This window comes from Phalacrocorax carbo, chromosome 3 (assembly GCF_963921805.1).
Source record: "Phalacrocorax carbo chromosome 3, bPhaCar2.1, whole genome shotgun sequence".
Taxonomy (NCBI): Eukaryota; Metazoa; Chordata; class Aves; order Suliformes; family Phalacrocoracidae; genus Phalacrocorax; species Phalacrocorax carbo.
Window position 1 is genome coordinate 56,045,867 of NC_087515.1, and position 17,684 is coordinate 56,063,550.

The 17,684-nt window shown below is 40.2% G+C and overlaps 1 protein-coding gene across 2 annotated transcripts in view; it reads left to right on the forward strand.

The window, feature by feature from the left end:
- The window catches only part of GRM1 (glutamate metabotropic receptor 1), a 195,573-nt gene that overhangs the window by 125,286 nt on the left and 52,603 nt on the right, over positions 1 to 17,684 (forward strand). The window lies entirely within an intron of this gene.

Genomic DNA, 17,684 nt, shown 5'->3' on the forward strand with positions numbered 1-17,684 from the left:
GTTCTGCTCTGTTATAGAGTGACTTTTTCCCTTTTCATGTTTTAGGGCTATACTGAGGCTGACAAGAGTGTCCAAGTTTGTAATATGGCTTGTAGAAAATATGTAACCATTAAATTTTAACAAAAATAGGAAAAAAATTAAACTTTTTTTTTCTCAACATTAGCTTTTTCTGATCAGCTGAATAATCAGAAAGTGCACAGAAAATATTATGGAAGAAAACAAATTTCAAGGAAAATTGATGAGTCTTCAAACTGGCCAGTCATCTGCATCGTTCCCTCTTTTTGTCACCCATTAAAACATTTATAGTTTGTTTCTACTATGTAGCACTCATATAAAAAACACACTGTCCTACAGGCAGAAGTAACTCTCACCTTGTAGCAAGAGAAGTATATCTGTGTGTAGACAAGCTTTCTCTTCCATGGCAGAATCTGGGAAAACAAACTAAAATGCTTCAGTAAGATTAAATGTATTAGTAAATTGAGTGAGAAGTGATCACTTACTTTTCTATAAAATACTTGCTGAAAAATTTCTGCAAATTCTTTTTTGCAGTTTGTAAATATTTCATTTCTAGTCAAAAAGCTGTATTCTGATAGTAAGGAAGTTAGTCCATTAGAAAAAAAACTAATGAAGCCTGGCTTCCCATGGATTTGTGTCCTATTCTTTATGTCTTTACCTCCTCTATCCCCTAGCAGTAATCTCAGTTGGTCTTCATGTGCCCCATGAGCTGAATTTCCAGTGTTCCTAGTTCTTCCCTTCTCCATTAGTAACACTTAACAGCACCTTCCATATTACCTTTTGTTTCCCCCTTTTGTCTTATTAACAACTGAGACATATCATGTCATTGACTCAAAACTGTCCTGATTTACTGACTGGTAGACAGGCTGGCCCGTTTGGGTGCTGAGGGACTAATGGCAAGCTGGATAGGTTAAATACATGTTGAGGTTATATTGATATTTTTTCTTCAAAGGAGTCATTAATTTTGGACTCTACCAAAATGTTGATTTATGGTATATATAGTTAAGTGGATTTGAGACTGCTTCAGCTCAGACAGAGGAGTTAATATAGGCCACTAATGACAGAATTACTAAGGGGAGGTTGAATGATGGATGCACAGTGCAAATGCATAGCCTTCTTTCTTTAGAAAAGAAGCTTAAAATTGTATTGTTTTGGTCATTCCATTCATGTAAATAAATTTCATGCTGATACTCTATATAAAGGTCTCATTTCTGAGGAAATCTCAGCAGCTGTTGTAAACGTGGGTAGTTTGTTATCCAGCCTCTGTTTGGTTATGAAACTAAAAACTTTAGTCTGAACCAGCATAGTCATTCTTCATCTGCTACATCAAAGGCAAATACCAGGTGGTGAGTTGAAAACGGCCAAGCTGGGCTACTTCTGCACAAAATACGTAAAAGAGTTTTCAGACAGTGGTTGCTATAGACCCTAAAATTGTACTTGAGCCAAAAAGCAGTTGAACAAATTAATGGAAGAAAACCAGTAAGGACCGCTGAATGGTGGTGGGGGTGGGGGTGGAACCCACCCCAAACTGGCTCAGGACATCTCAGGTTTGAAGCCACTGGAAGCCACTGTTGGAGGGGCTGCTGCAGAGGTATGGTTACATGCCTGCCCTGGTGTTCTGTGCTTCTCAAGGTGTCAGCTATCAGACAGGAACCACTAGGTTCTGGTAATACTAGTGAAACACAAAAGCATTTGTCTCTACTTGTAGACTGACAGTTAATAGTCACAATACAGACACTTAAAAGTCTTTCCCTCCTCTAAAAAGCTTTTGCATGAAGCCTCGAAGCATGTGATACTTTTTAGGCTTTGCTGAAAAGCAACCAGCTCTTAAATTTGGTGGTGAACCACTGATAACCCTCAGGCTTATCAGACACAACTAAGAAGTTCATAAATGTCTCAAATCACCAAAGGGAAGTACCACAAGGTATCTACACCCAGTAATGTCATACCTACAGAATCAAGAAACCTACATGTCCTCAGCGAGTCTGGGGGCAATAAATATTCTATTCATTTCTCTTTGACTGCACAGAGCTGACTGGTGACTGTCTGGCATCACCAGACCTTTCTGCACACATATCTTTATCTGACCTTTCTGTGGGGTTAAGAATGTCACTTCAAATACTAACAGCTTCAAAGCTTGCTGGTGGAGCCTTTCTCTCCAAGGAGGTCTAGTATGACATTGCCAAAAAACTGCCGCCTTTACCTCTCACAGGTTTGGAGACAGGCCTTTTCACAAACTCTCTGTAAAAAAAGGAGTCTGAATTGCCTCTTCCCTCCTTCACAAAGTATCTCTGTGCACAAATTTGAAGGAGAGAATCTATGCTGCTCAATAAATAATAAGCACTAATATTGGAAATCCATTAAAAGTGACAATAGACAAAGTTCTGACTTCTTTGTGGTACTACAGATTTAAGTACTGCTGCTACTACTGCATCACCCCAGGAAAAATATCTGTATTCAGTACTGGTATCAAGCGCCTTAACTCCATTATATCTAAGAGCTTTCACTCTTACCTCACAGTATTCCATCAATACTCCTGTAACAAGGTACATTGTTACATGTCCTGCATTATGGAAAAAGCTGAGTCCCCTGTGGTCCCAGGAGTCCATGCACATTATTAGCATGCATTGTGACTACCTCTTGGTCCTGATGTGTTCTGTATTCCAGAGGTGCAGTGGTAGTCCTTACTGAGAACAAAGCACACCCATACTTTTGTATAGACAGAAATTGATTCAAAGGCAGTAGACTGCATAAGTTCATCTTGAATATCTGGAGAGTTAACATCTTAGGAAACTATCTAATGAAAAAGAAAACCAAGGACAAAAATACTTGTGATATTTAGGGGTGCATTGTGTATTTGTATTTACCCAGCAGTGGGCTCCTTAGGAGCAGCCAGAAACAAAAAAATGAAAAGGCAGTGTTTTTCTCCAAATACCTTATTAAAAAAGATTCAGAATACTTGGACCTATCTGTTTTGAAAAGGAGATTAATTACAAAGTTTGTATTTGCGAGTCTTCAATTACTGCCTGCCTAGTATAATTTGCTCATATACAGCCTAATCGCTTTACTGAGTGATTCATTCAGAATTGCCACTGGAATGTGAAGTTCAATTTTTAGCATTCATGGATAGGCAAGGACTTCTCCTCAAGCAATTACAGCTGCTGCATTTGCAATTTCTCACACCCTGTTACTGTTGAGTCAGCACTAGCTTGGGATTGCAGGCTCTCTGTGTAGCAAGGGAAAGCCAGTTCCTAGAAATCACCCTTCTCTGATGCTACGAATTACTGCTTGAATTCCCTCATTTTGTCCCTGAGAAGACTGATGTTGTCCTCAGGAATTCTCATGTTACACTGAGCTCTGAATGTACATACATATTTTTTTAGAAGAAATATCTATCTGGTCTAAGCACTACTGGAAGGAAGAAGTCCAAGTGCATTCTACTCTGTGAAGTCTGTGGGATGCCTAACAATTGGCCACATTTTCAGAATAGCTTATCTGGATGTACTAGGACTATATGGTAGTAGCACAAATTCTTGGGAAGAGAAGACAATCATCAAGAGTTCTGCAGTGATTGCTCTTTTGGATCATCCCTTCTTGCAAAAATTAGATAACTTACTTTTCCCACTTGGGTGGCAGCCAAATGAGTGGGATCTATATTTGACTCATTCTTTGCTAATGTTGTAGCCAAATGCTTCTTATAACAGAATGCCTCTCTCACTCTCCCTCTTTTCCTTTTTCTCTCTCTGTCTGCTATAGGAGATATTCTTCCTCAACACAATAGGATTCAAGTCTAGGAAATTTCTTACATGTAGATGTGTTGGATCTGGCTTGGATGGAGTTAATTTTTCTATAGCAGCCCTCATAGTGCTGTGCTTTGTATTTGTGGCTAGAAAGGTGTTGATAACACACCAATGTTTTGGCCACTGCTGAGCAGTGCTCACACAAGACTGAGGCTGTCTCTCCACCCCTCATCCCCCGTGAAGGCCAGTAAGCTGGGAGTAGGCAAGAGGCTGGGAGGCAGCATAGCCAGGAGACCTGGCCCAAACTGACCAAAGGAATATTCCATACCATATGACAGCAATAAAAGCTAAGAGAAAGGAGGAGGCAGGGGTCATTAGCTGTTAAGGCATTTGTCTTCCAAAGCAACCACTACATACTGAGGCCCCGCTTCCCGGGAAGTGGCTGGACATTGCCTGCTGATAGAGGTAGAGAATAAATCTTTTTGTTCTCCTTTGTTTCCATGCACAGCCTTTGCTTTTCTTTATTAAAAGGTCTTTATCTTGACCCATGAATTTTTAATTTTATTTTCTCTCCCCTGTCCCGCTGAGGAGGGTGAGTGAGAGAGTGGCTTGGGTGGGCACCTGTCAGCCAGCCAAGGTCAACTCACCACAGTAGAAAAGAGATATTGGTATATGACCATTCTCTTGTAGTTTCCTTGATATCTAGCAAGCCAAAACCACTTCCAGTAATGAGATCTTGTTCTTAAACTCTCCATGTTTGTACTTCCAATGTTTTCCACATAGTAGCTACATTCTTTAGGAAAGAAAGCATGTTCTGCATGGACCCCTGACTCATTGCAAGGTTCAGACCTTCACACCATTCTTCACGACCTTCAGATGAAAAGTCAGGACAAAGCAGTTTTAACACTAACGGAAAAAGAAACCTGTTTCTGAATTTGAGATACTGAGAAGCTACGTAAATCGGTATCGACCTGACACTAAGTTCCCTTAGCACACAACCTCAGGCACTGCCCCAAGAAACAGTCACAACTCGTCTCCATTCATCAAACAATTCAGCCTTTTTCACATTTTGGAGATTGTACGGACTTTGTGTGCTGACAGCAAGATTAGGTGATTGTGTATGTCAGGCAATAGAGTCCAGATACCCTTCCAACAAGTTCTGTAGGATGTTTTCTCCTCCCTGATCTGATAGAAATAGCCCAAATGGAAGTGTTTTTCTCCCCACAAAACTACAGTGACAAATATATTTCTCTGTTGGACTTGGTGAGCCCATATATGCCAGAATTAAATGCAAGTCACACTCACGGAGAAATGGTGTAGAACTCGGGGCAGTGGAAACACTTGTATGGAGGTCTAACTGCTCTTTTACAGAACGCCTTATTCACCTCCTGGCAGATAATACAACAGCTGTAGTTGATGTAAATTGGGTGGGATGGGTACTCCTCTGCACCACAAGAGACAGTTATGAAATTGGTTATGGAACTGATCAAACATCAGATTATTCTCACAGCAGTTCATCTGCTGGGACAGCAAAATACATTGGCAGGCAATCAGCACAGACATTTTTCAACAGAGCGAAGTGGAACAAAGTGGGCAATTCATGATTCATTCATCGATTCAATTGATCTTTGAAGGGAAGGATTATTTGTCAGTGAACGTATTTGAGGCAGACAAGAACAAGAAATGTAGATTTTATTTTTGTTCCAAAGGAGGTCACAGTCCAAGTTCCCAGTAGGATGCTTACTCATACCTTGGTCATGCCATAAGGATTGCTTTATCTGCTAATTCCCGTCTCAGTTCAAGAGAACTTCAAACAATCAGTCTGAGTGCAGCCAGAGTCACAGAATCACTCAGTAAGGAAGGTAGCGCAAGAAGAATGTAATCCAACCCCCTGCTCAAAGCAGGGTAAGCTTTGGACCAGGTTGCTCAGGGCTTTATTCACTGGGGCCTTGAAAACCTCCAAGGATGAAGGTGGCAGAGCATCTCTGGGCAACCTGTTCCACTGCTTGAATATGAAAAGTTTTGCCTCATATCCAGTCTGAACATCATGTGTTTCAAGTTATGCCCATAGTCTTTTATCTTCCCACCATGTTTCACCATGTTTCAGCCAGTCTCTGTTTCTTGATAACCACCCTGTAGGTATGAGGGACTTTGTAAGGTTCCCCTGCAGCCATCTCTTCTCCAGACTGAACAAGCCCAAGTCCTTCAGTCTGTCCTCAAAGGGCAAGGACGGCAGCTCCAGACCACCTTTATTGTCCTCTGATGTGCTACAGGTTATCAGTGTCTTTCTGTATTGGGGGTTCACAAACTGAATGCAGTATCCTAGATGCAACCTGGTGAGCACAAAGTAAAGGGTGGTGGTAGCAGGGAGGTAATCACATGCTGCAGTCACTGGCTGTGCTATCAATACAACCCAGAAGGCTGCTCGCCTTCGTTCCTGACAAGGATCTGTATGGCCACCATATTCTTGTGTCAAATTTAATCTTGAGAAGTTGTATCTTTTTCCCATCTTCTTTCTGTGCCAGTAGATGCGCTCAGAAAGAGGACATAAGCTTTTGTCAGACCTAAGTAGTTCTGGATGTCCACCATAAATCTTCATACCACGTCAAATCATGGGCAGAATGTAATAACGATAGCAGAAAAGAGCTTGTGAGGAAGACTAAATATTCCCAAAAAGGCATTTATGCTTTGGTATGAATAATGCAGAATCATAATTCTTGAGACAAAAATTGCAGACAATATAGATTCTTCTGTCACTGTAAAGACTTTGAATCATTCACTTTGCTTGGTATAGCCATAATCTGAAAGAAATGCGGAGCATGGTGCAGAGGTGTTTTAGATATCAGAGGCCCACACAGCAACACATGTGAAGAGCGGTGCAGTGTTACATGAGCATACCAGTTCAAGTAGAGGAGTAGTATAGTTATGTCTGTGGGTCATTATACCCAAGATACTAAATCAAACCATTTCAATAAATGTTTCTGAAGCCAGCTTGTCTTGTTTGTGTCTAGTTAAGATTTCTCAGAAAACCATCCCTAAGTTTTTGCCACCATGATCACCCACTCATTAAAAAGTAACTGGTTCTATTTCACCTAGACATAGACAAAGTCCTTATAGTTTTACTGAGGTTGAGTTTATTTCTGACATAGGATACTAAGGTCTTTTTAGAAGATCTACAGAGCCTCTACTCACGCCTGTCATGACGTTTGTTTTCCTGCATTTGTCTGTGAGTTCTCCTTGATTGTGCTTATTGCACCAGATAGGAAGATAGAAGACTGACGGCTGACCTATTCCAATCCTCAGACAGTTTTGTACTTGGCTAATGCATCTTTCAGACTATATCCAGTCCACCAGTAATGTAGTTCAGAGCTTCTCTTAATCAAGGATTTTTTGTCAAGACTCAAGTTTTGATGAGTTTATATGAGATAACAAGAGGCCCTCATTTTCTCATATCAGTGGACAAAGCACTCCAGGACATATACTTGGTTTCTTCTACACTTTGCTGAAAGGGTGAATGCCTTTTCAGTGAGACCTGATCTGAGTAGTTTTCGGAGTGTTTCAGGTTATGTTGTGAGTTGGGCAAATTAGATCCAGCAGTATTATTCAGGCTCATTCTGCTGTGTCAGAGGTGCTTGCAGGCACTTCTCTGAGAACATTCCTTTAATCTCAACATCTGCAAGGCTCCCCCATGGAGCAACTGTCCCATGAGACTTTGCATCAGCAGAAGCACCTACAGTAGGGTCTACTTCCACTACAATGCATCAGAAAAGTTAATTATAAGACACTAGCCTGCACACACACTCTGCCAGTTCAGTCACTGCTTGTAAATCACCCGTGCGGTATACAGGAGAAACAAACATAAGCTTTTGAAGAAGGAATCAAGCTATTGACATGCCATGAATTCTTCAAAATGTATTGTACATTGTGTGTCCTGTGACTCGCCATCCCTAACCCCTGCTTTGAATTCCCACTGTATACCTAGTACCCTGCGATAGAGAAGGAGCTGAGTCCTGTGTTACTCTCTCTGTCTTCGGTATGAGGCAAGAGATCCTAGGATTCATCCCACCGTAGTGATCAAAACTGATCTCATTTTCATGGGCACCTAGAATGAGGTCTATTAGGGACAGCTTGTCTGAAAGAACTCTGGTTGCTGCACTTTTTAGTCAAGACTTTTTCACGGCAGGTAAAACAGGAGACCGGTAGTCTCATTTTATTTCCCAGACAAGGTTACAGACAGCTTTTAAGGCTTAAAGAAGAGGAAGATTAATGATGTGCTTATCTATGATAAAACGTATGAGTTATTTGGAGTAAACATTATCTATGGCCAAGTTTTTATTCATTTGCTTCTAGCTTCTTATTTCTGTGTTTGGAAGAAAGCAGCTGCATTTATCTAATATTTTATAGTTCCAAAAATGCTTTTAAACCAGGCTGTCAATCAAAATACAATAACAATAAATATTTTTCTTCTTTTGGGATCCATGAAAAAATGAGCTCATCAAATAAAGGAAGGAAGCAGTATATATACACCTCTGTAAACAGCACAGAAGACAGTTTGCAGAACATATACGTATTACAGCAGGATAAAGCAAAAGTTTTCTGAACCTAGTACTTACACCTACATTTTCCATTGTGGGTTTCAACAGTCAAAGTTTCCATTTCTGGGATTAAAACAGTCCTTGGGTAGGCTTGTAACATTCAGCCTTCTCTGTTACTGAAGTAAACCAATGGTGCTGCAAAGGAACAGGACGTATTAATCATGCTCCCTTGTGCCTCCTCGTGGTTCCTGTCTCCTGTGAGAGTGACGGGGGCACTCCTGACTACTCAGACTGTCACAGGTGCTTTGAACTATCAGAAGCATGGTGAGGAAGAGAGCACACAGTTAAAATCAATTGACTTATTCCTAGAAATCAATTGTTTGTGCATGTCATGCATCAGAACAATTAGCTTAGATATAAGCGTTTAACCAAATCAGTAAGTAAACCACATGAAATAACACAGGTGACTGATCTGAAAACAAGGCCAACTGCCTTCTGTCAGCCCTCCATGGTCTTTTATTAGATCATATCTTCCCTTTCCTCATCTACCTGTGGGTGGAAAGTTTTTAAACTCTGCTTGCGATTTTATGGGCTCTCATTACTGGCAGCATTACCCCACAAATACAGGGGCAAAGGAGATACAGCAGAGGCTAACGTGTAGGCACAAACCCACACACTCACACACGTCTAGCTGCAGCCCAGAGAAACCCTTTCCGCACAAGGATATTTTCTGAAAAATAGACAATAGAGTTCTTAAAATAAATGGGTTCCTCTTAATAGATCTTGGGCAAGCAATGATGTAAAGAACAATAAATTATGTGCCTGAGTAGTAAAACTTGAACCATACAAACCATGAACTCTCTTACTCAGAATAAGCTGTATTGGTACCCATAGGGAGAATAATCTGATGAAGGGGTGTGCTCCAAAGAGTAGTGCTGCCAGAATAAACTTCTGTTTTCCCACTCATACTGGGAGGTCTGGGGGAGCGCAGAAGTCTGCTAGTGTGGAGGGAACTAGAGAAAAATAATGAAAGCAGCTACTGCAACTCGGCTAGGCTGCTGGCTGAGCCACTGCAGCACAGCAAGGTGTGAGACAAGATGATTTCCAAAGGTTTTCTTCAGCTCAGATTTTTGGAATTCATATAATAGAAGGCAGCTTTGGAGGAACCTGCAAGTTCAAACCTTTAATTTAGCTCTGGATGCAGGCTCAGCTCTATAGGGATGGAAAACCAGGGCCGTTCACTTCAAAGCAGTAGCACTCTACAGATCATGCTATGCAGTGAACTGTCTACTTTCTGCAAATGCCAGTTTACTCTGTTTTTCCAGGTTTATTTTGTCTAAAAATTCACATCACAAGTGACCATTTTCTTGTGAGATCTCAAGTACTTTAATAATTTGGGTTTGTCTGGGCTGGATAGCTTTTTTCCCTACATTGTCACATTTGGCTACACCCATTAAAAAAGGAGGTGTGCTACAACGAGTGCTTTTAAAATTGTTTCAGATCTGAAAGAATCCTGCTTCTGGTTTTCTGTTGAATTTAATGTGTGAATAAAGACTAAGGCCACTTAGTTTATCTTCTGATTTGCTTAGCTCTAGTTCACTGCTAATCAGTGATGCATTGTCCTCATGCAGATGTAATTCAGAAGCTTCTAAACTTAGCTTAGCTTTTTTTCTGTGATACTGTACTCGAATACAGCTCTGGGCATATGTTCAGTTAAGGAGAAAATAAAGCGGATCTATGTGATCTGTGTATTTGTGGTTAATATATTGAATATTGCAAGGGTTACAAGGGAGTATCTGGATCCTGGTAACAATCATTTGAAAACTACGCTTAATTTAAACCAAAACCTGTGAGTGTGCTCTGTTAAATTATAACGTGGTGCAACTAGGCACTAGTTAGGGTGGCAGAGGCAACTTTGCTCCTCAGCTCCAGAGCAGCTGCAGCAGCTGTCTTTGATCCCGGGAAGCAAGGGAAGTCTGAGTGCAACTGCATGGCTGCAGGGCTGCTGTGTAGTCTGAACACGCAGCAATTACTCACATTGAATGAGTGAAATCCACCCCATCAGCATGCAACCTTGTGGTTCCAGGAAGCTAGCCCTTCAGACAGAAGATTTCTTGTGTGAGGATATGGTCTATTTTAAAAAGAAGAAAAAAAAAAAAAAGAACAAAACCACAACCACCACAAAACCACCAGTAATCTTGGCAAAGGAGAAATTTGGAGGGGGCTGTATTTCTGCAGAAGGGAGACACCTTGATGTTCATATTTATTTATTCTCAGGCAGCTAATGCTAGTGTTCTTAATATCACCTTAACATTAAGAACAGAAGTGAGGAAAAAGTGATTTGTTCTTTTAGCATAATAATGAAAGAAAAAGGAAACTACTAATACTGCCTGATGGGTGGTACACTGTCGTGCAAGAATGCTGAAACCCATCTTAAATCAATAGCGCTTTAAAGCATGATAAATATTAGGTGTCCTTCCTGACCATTCTTCAGACTCATACAGAACCACTGGAATTTAAAATAGGACAAGCCCAGTTAGGCTAGCTAGTCTGTGCCTGCCAGTATCTTGCCATGAGGGGAGTGCTTGGTCTGATGGTAATATGAGATATTGACATATACTTTTGAAGTCCTCAGGATCTCATGCCCATACGCTGACAAACATGAGCTAGTACTTAGATGCCTACATGTCCAGATCAATGGACAGAGAATAGTTTGTGTGATCTATTCCATTTGCCGTCTCCATGCCAGATAGGAGCAGAGATCTCCAGAGCGGACAGGTTAATGAATATGTGCATTTTCTTATTTTCATCATATTTCTCCACTCCGATCTAAAGACCCCGAATAATAGTTTTGGATGTTGTACTGGTGCCGAATATTTGACATATACTGAGACTAGATTTCTATTAACTTCTTTGCCCCATTCGGTGGTAATACCTTCTATGGTTAATATGAAGGTTGCTTATTTTCAACTCTGAAACAGCATTTTCTGTTGAAGATGCCCAAAATTAGGCTCTTGAAGTGCATGCTCTGAGACCTAGAAAAATTGGCCTGATTTTTAAGGGTACTGATCTCCCATAATTCCCATGGACTCAACAGCAGATAGAGAAGTTCAGGTATTAATCAAGCCAATTAATTAGGTGCCTGAATATGTATTCAAGTTCCTAATTTAAGTTTCTAAGGTGGTTAATGTTCTGAAAGCTGCAGCACAATTACTGAGTTCTGTCTCTTTCTTTCAGATAGTCTCAGGCTTCATATGAAAAGCATGACACTTGAAATTTAATCAGTCCTATTTCCTGTGCTTTTCATTTTCTCATCATTATGTGTTATAATAGGGTATCTGTAACAGCGTCTGACTCAACTTTTTTTTTTATTAAGACTGAAAAGCATGTTTAAAGCTAGCCAAATAACATAAAATTCTGCAAATTTTTCTTTAAATTTGTAAATTAATTTTAAGTGTGTTCATTCCTGTCTCATGTAAGAGTAGCAGCAATTCATTATCTGCTAGAATTGTTCCAAATAACAGATCTGTTAAGAATAGCAGTTCTAAATATGTCTTTAATAGAGTGTGTGAATAAGGCAGCAAGGTTACATAGTTACCTGAGGGAGAGGGGAAGACTGAAGGTTGCTTTTTCTTTCTTTTTAATAATTTCTCCACAGGAGTTCAAGTCATATAGAAAATGGGCTCTGTGGAATCCTGTCCTTAGAGAGACTGGGCCAGGATCCAGGATAGCACTAGAGGAAGGCTGTAAAGAAAGCAAGAGAAGCAGGCACATCCAAGGTCTCTGTGATAATAATCAATTACATTAAATTGGTGCCTGAGGCTTTGGGAGAATGGGCAGTTGTGGGACCTTGCAGAGTCTGAGAAAGAGGCTCAGGTAGTTTATTGTTGGACTGGGACTCACAGAAGACGCTATAGGACACACTGTAAGAGTAACAAATTTAATTCCCTCTTGCCATGTTCCCGAGAAGGGGAAGAGAAGAAAGGAAGAGAAAATAATTTAACAAACAGTAACAATCAAAGCCAAAGAATAAATGGGGATTGTGGAATCATGATGCTGGATCAGAGTATGGCTTCTAATCAGGATCAGACAGGGCAAAAGCCCTCCTTTTCATTCACCCTGTTTGTGAATCTTCCATTAAAATAATGTGCTATTGCCTATATCCTTTAAATGCAAAGGCTGAGTTTGGCTGTTCAAATGCCTTTGTCAGCATTAAATTTTAGTCAGCCAATGAAATAATAAGATGGATTTCAAATGCTACATCATGATTTGAAATCAGTGTCTTTGCTGATTATACGTACAAACCATTCAATCAGAGAACAAAGAAAACCAGCTGGCATATTTTATTCCCGTTTATAAGATGAAATATTCATTTCTAATTAAAATAGGAGCTGAGAAATAATGTCTTGCTGCAGAAATTAAATAATACTTTCAAATAAATAATAGAATATGTTGTGGTCATTTTGCAAGCATTTTGTACACAGTTCAGCTTTTAAGAAAAACAAATTAATCATAATAATTATTTGTCAAGCTCTCATAATAATTACTCTCTGTCTCTAAGAAAGGCACTGGAATCACTTCAGACTATCTTCTACGTTGCCTGTTTCTAGAATGAACATGTCATTTAGTGTTATGTCCTAACTATCTGAATCAGAGTAGATTTTTTTAAGCCTAAACTGCTTCCGATTTGACAGATTCCCCAAGTTTGGAATCACAAGCAGAGTTTTATTGATTTCTAGCTTTACGTTTGGGTATTTGACCATATGTACTAATAAGTTGCTGTCATTCCATGCTAGATTCCTGGACAGTTCCATGAGTCTTCCAATAGGTGATCGCAGTATTTTATTTGGGGATTAATTTCCATAAGTTAGAGGGCCAAATATTGGGTTTTTTTAAATGATAACAAAGTTGGTTAAATATCTTTACAGCTTACTTACTTCATGATGGAGTTAATGTCAAACAACTTCATTAGAATGTGCATAATAATGAACCTTTGTAATCATGTGCATTATGGCAGTTGTAAGTATAGTCCCAGTATGGAGCATTAATGCAGCCATGAGAAGGACGGGACATAACTACAAACCATTTGAACTGAATTGTGTTTGCCTGGGAGTCCAGGATACACAAATTTATTTATCTCAAATAGGGACAGTTATTTTTCTCTGTTGTTTTCCAGTCTATTAATTCCAAATGACAGGAATTAAGATAATAGCCAAAATGAGGTAATCAATAACCTTACAACTGAGCCTCCTTGTCAAGTTTTGGTTGTTTCTTCACTGCTGGACATTCTGTGACTTGTATTTCTCAGGCTGATTGCATTGCAAGAACAGATACAAATATCAGGGGCGTGGATCTTTCTTTTCGTCTTGAAGGGATCTGGTTTTTTTACCCTGCACTGAGCTATACTCTGTGTATCCTTCAGTTTCTATTTCATTAAAAAGCAATCTTCACTGCAGAGCTATTTCATCATGATCATTCCACTGAAAGTTAGGAACAAAGAGAAGGAATGCTAAAATTTCCTGCCGAGCCTTTAACAGCCTATAGCAATGGATATGTGCAGAAGAGGTTTCAAATACTAGCTTTCAGACTTGTCTAGAGGAGAAAGAATCTCAGCAAATCATTCTCATAGGGCCATAAACCCTAGGTTTTTTTCTTAAGTAAAATTCCTTATGAAGAATTTTAGCCCAGTGGGAAGAAACACAGAGGCTTCAGGCCATACTGTCATCCCCTACAGAAGCTTTATTAGACTGGTGAGCTTCTGTCAAACCATCTGCTATAAGTGGATCTCTCCAGACCTGTAGTTAACAGCATGTGCCATATACATAAATTTGTAGAGGAAGTTCTCTGCTTGTTATCCAGTTTTCTGCTCTTTTTCCTGGTGCTATAAACACTTTCTGTGGACATGTATTCTTGCAACTTTTCAATTCTGTGATCGGTTTCTTTCAGCTCTCACTGATCGGACATAGAGACAATCTCTGTACATTGCAAACCTGTGATGGTACGGAGCTACACCTTGCCAGGAGCAGCCTAGTAGAGGAAGAAACAGCCCTCTCCTGGGGTGGCTGGCATGCAGACAGCTGTGCTGTTAGCATGGCCCTTAGGTGGTGCATTATATTTCCGTTCAAGTCCTTTATTTTACTGCTAGCCAATACAAGAGACAGAGCAGGTGATGCAGATTTATGAGGAAGGGGAAAAGGAACTTTTTCTCCACCACAGGCCTATTTTGCACTCACCTGCCTCCCACTCCACTGACGCAGTGCTGGCAAAGCCACGCTGCCAGATGCTGCAAAGGCCTCCAGCTTCGCTCTAATCTCTTCCAAAGGCAGAGAGCGGCTGCAGCATTGCACATCAGCTGGGAGTGTTTGTGAATATATAATATCTCACCCAAATGTGCTCTGCCTGCTTGTCCCAGCACTGTCAGGTACAGACATCAGGCATGCCTACTCCTCCCATTTGCTTGAAGCTGCAGCCAGCCTTTGGGAAACAACACTCTTCTCATCCCCTGCTTAGCTCCTTTGGGTCACTAGAAAGGAGATAGGCACATTTGAATACAGCTTTGTCATCTCCCACAGTGTGAGCATGAGTTATGTGCATTGTCACTTGGTGTTTACATCTCAAATCTGCTTTTCCTGGAGTCATATAGCTGTGCGAGAGTCTGAATGTCCATGGGGAGTGGCAGAAAGGGCAGGGGGTGGAAGTGAGCTTCAGGCTCTTGTGTCTGCTAAGCAAAGTTTGTAGACTGGGAAAGACAGGAGCAGTCAGAGATCAGTTTCCATTTGTTTTGCTCCCAAGTTGCATGGTGTGTGGGCTGGACCTGCAAGCTCAGACTTGGCGTAGGGCTGGCAGCACTGCTCAGTCCCCTCTCTCCTGCCCAGTACCTAGCGACTCCGAGACTCTCCCTGCGCCTGATTAATGAGTGAGTCAGCACCTTGTGCAGTCATTTCTCCTCATAATATTTCAGCTTCACCGTGGCACTGTTGTATTTGTGCATGCCAGCCTCATTCCTGAGTCTTTGACACTAAGCTCTTAAAGCCCTAATGTGCTTACATAACATGATATGGAGAACCAAGAAAGTAAATTTAATTAAAATCTTTACCCACTGCTCTGACACACAGGGAGAGACAAAAGGAAGACACTTTTTTTTGAACACTGAAGAACAATATGGCATCCTCCCAGAAACAGACAAGAAAATTGAAGACACTGGTGGTGTAGAGTGTATCTGAAAAGGGGACTACTCTGCTAAAGTTTAGGTTTTAGGCATCTGATATGAAGGAGAACCTGTGCCTTTATGGCTGAATTAATGTTTTGGTTTCCTTTAGCCATTGAGTTGACATCTGTAAAAGGTATGTTGGTAAAAGTAAGTAAAAAATCCCAAAACCCAAAGCCTTTTAAATTCAATATAATCTTTATTCCAGGAGAAGAAGGGTCATTAGTTATTTTACCAACTTTGCTAGTGAAAATAAATAAATTTTTGACTAATGATCTATTAATGATTGATTAATTATGCAAAATAAGAATTGCATACAAATATTACTGCAATCGTCATCCTGTTAATGCCTTAGATAGAGAAGTCTAGTGCAAATTTTTGAGGGACTTCTGCTGAATGCCCAGCTTTTGAATGGCTTTCACTTCTCTCTGTGGTTTTATACAAGAATATAAGTACACTAATCCCAATTTAAAAGTAACATTCACCAGATGTAACACAGCAGCAGTATCTGGGAGACCCATAGAATTCCCCATGCTCAGAAAGGAAATAGCAGGGTATCTGAACTCGTAACTGTAATTGTATCCTAGCTTTTCAGGGAAAAATACATCAAATATAATTGTGTGAATTAAATCTCTTTGCTTGGGGAAATAAAAACCATTTGAAGAATGGAAGCAAAACCTTTCTGATTTAATGACATCCTGAAAATGAAGTCTGCAACCCTGTGAGCTCCATTTATTGCTTCATGAGTACTGTAAGATGTCAAATGTTTATCAGCACGTTTTGAAATCTGGTGTGGAACCCGCATATTGTAAAATATTCCCTCCTTGCTGCCCCACTGAAAGCTCTGCTTCCTCCCTTCTTGCCAAGGGGCAGAGCACTTGCAATTCCATAGAGAGTGCTGCATTATTTTCTATAGACTGGTGACATGATGCTCAGGAGGCTGTTAAGGAAAGATCCCTTTTCTTAAACAATACATCCTTCCTCACCCTTACCTGACAAGTACTGGAGCTTCATCCGGTCAAAGTTCACATACAATGGGAACGGAGTTACCTGTTTTATCTTGTGTCTTTTTGATAGCTTTTCTGCTATCCTCCCTCTATGTCCTATGTCTCCTTTCACTGTATTTAGCTGCCTCTTGAACTTGCCTCCCTGCTGCAAAGATGCAGACATCAAAGTAGGAAGTGAAGGGGTAACCATTACACATACGGCCCACTTCTGTCTGAAAACAGCTTAATACCTGGTTTCCTGGGAGCAGAAGCCATACAAGAAAAAATAATTTACCATGATGGGGTTACTTCTTGTAGGTTGAATGAAGCGTTTATTATGGTATGTGACAAATTTTTCAGCCTATCATTCTGTCTCATGAAAATTACAAATTGGGTTTTAATTGCGATTGAAACAAAGCCTCTTTTTTTCTGACCCTCTTGTGGTTTGGTAAAACACACACAGATGAATTTTTTTTTCCACAAATTGTTTGCGGTCATATTAGCTTGCACATAGAGACAGCAAGGTCATTGAGGCAGCCCATGACAAGTGAAGCCTGCAGCCCTGATCCACAATTGCTTCTTCTGGTCACCAGGTAGCATTTCCTGGCTTCTCCCTCAGGCAGTCAGCTGCAACTGGAATTGCCTAGAAAACAGGTAGTCAATTCTGAAAACACAAATTCAGAAATTCTTGTAGCTGCATGTTTGATTGTGGGCTGAAAGGGATGGGTGTTTGGATGCTTTTGTATAGAATAACTGAATTCTACTAGTCTGACTTGTTGCCTGTGACTTACATTTGGACATAATGAGCGTAGTGGATGAACAAAAGTCCTCTTTATACCATCAAGAGCTGAGGATTTCATTCAGTCATACAATATTAATGAATAGAATGCACTTCATATTAAGAAGGTGATATGAAGAGAAAAAGCCAGTTAGTGCACAGATTTTGAACACACCATCATTATACGAATTAAATTTAGAGACATCATAATCTGTGTTATTCATTTGCAGTGCCTTAAAGTGAAATTTGTTAAATAATTTTGTTATCTTTGTGGTTGGATAATGTAAGCGATGTTATAAATAGATTATAAGAGGGAGTGAACTGGCGATATTTGTAAAATATCTGAACCAATAACAGCAAATGAGTTTAAACAAATGAGTTTAAACCCTTTGCAAAAAGTATTTCATAGAATCTTAGTTTGGC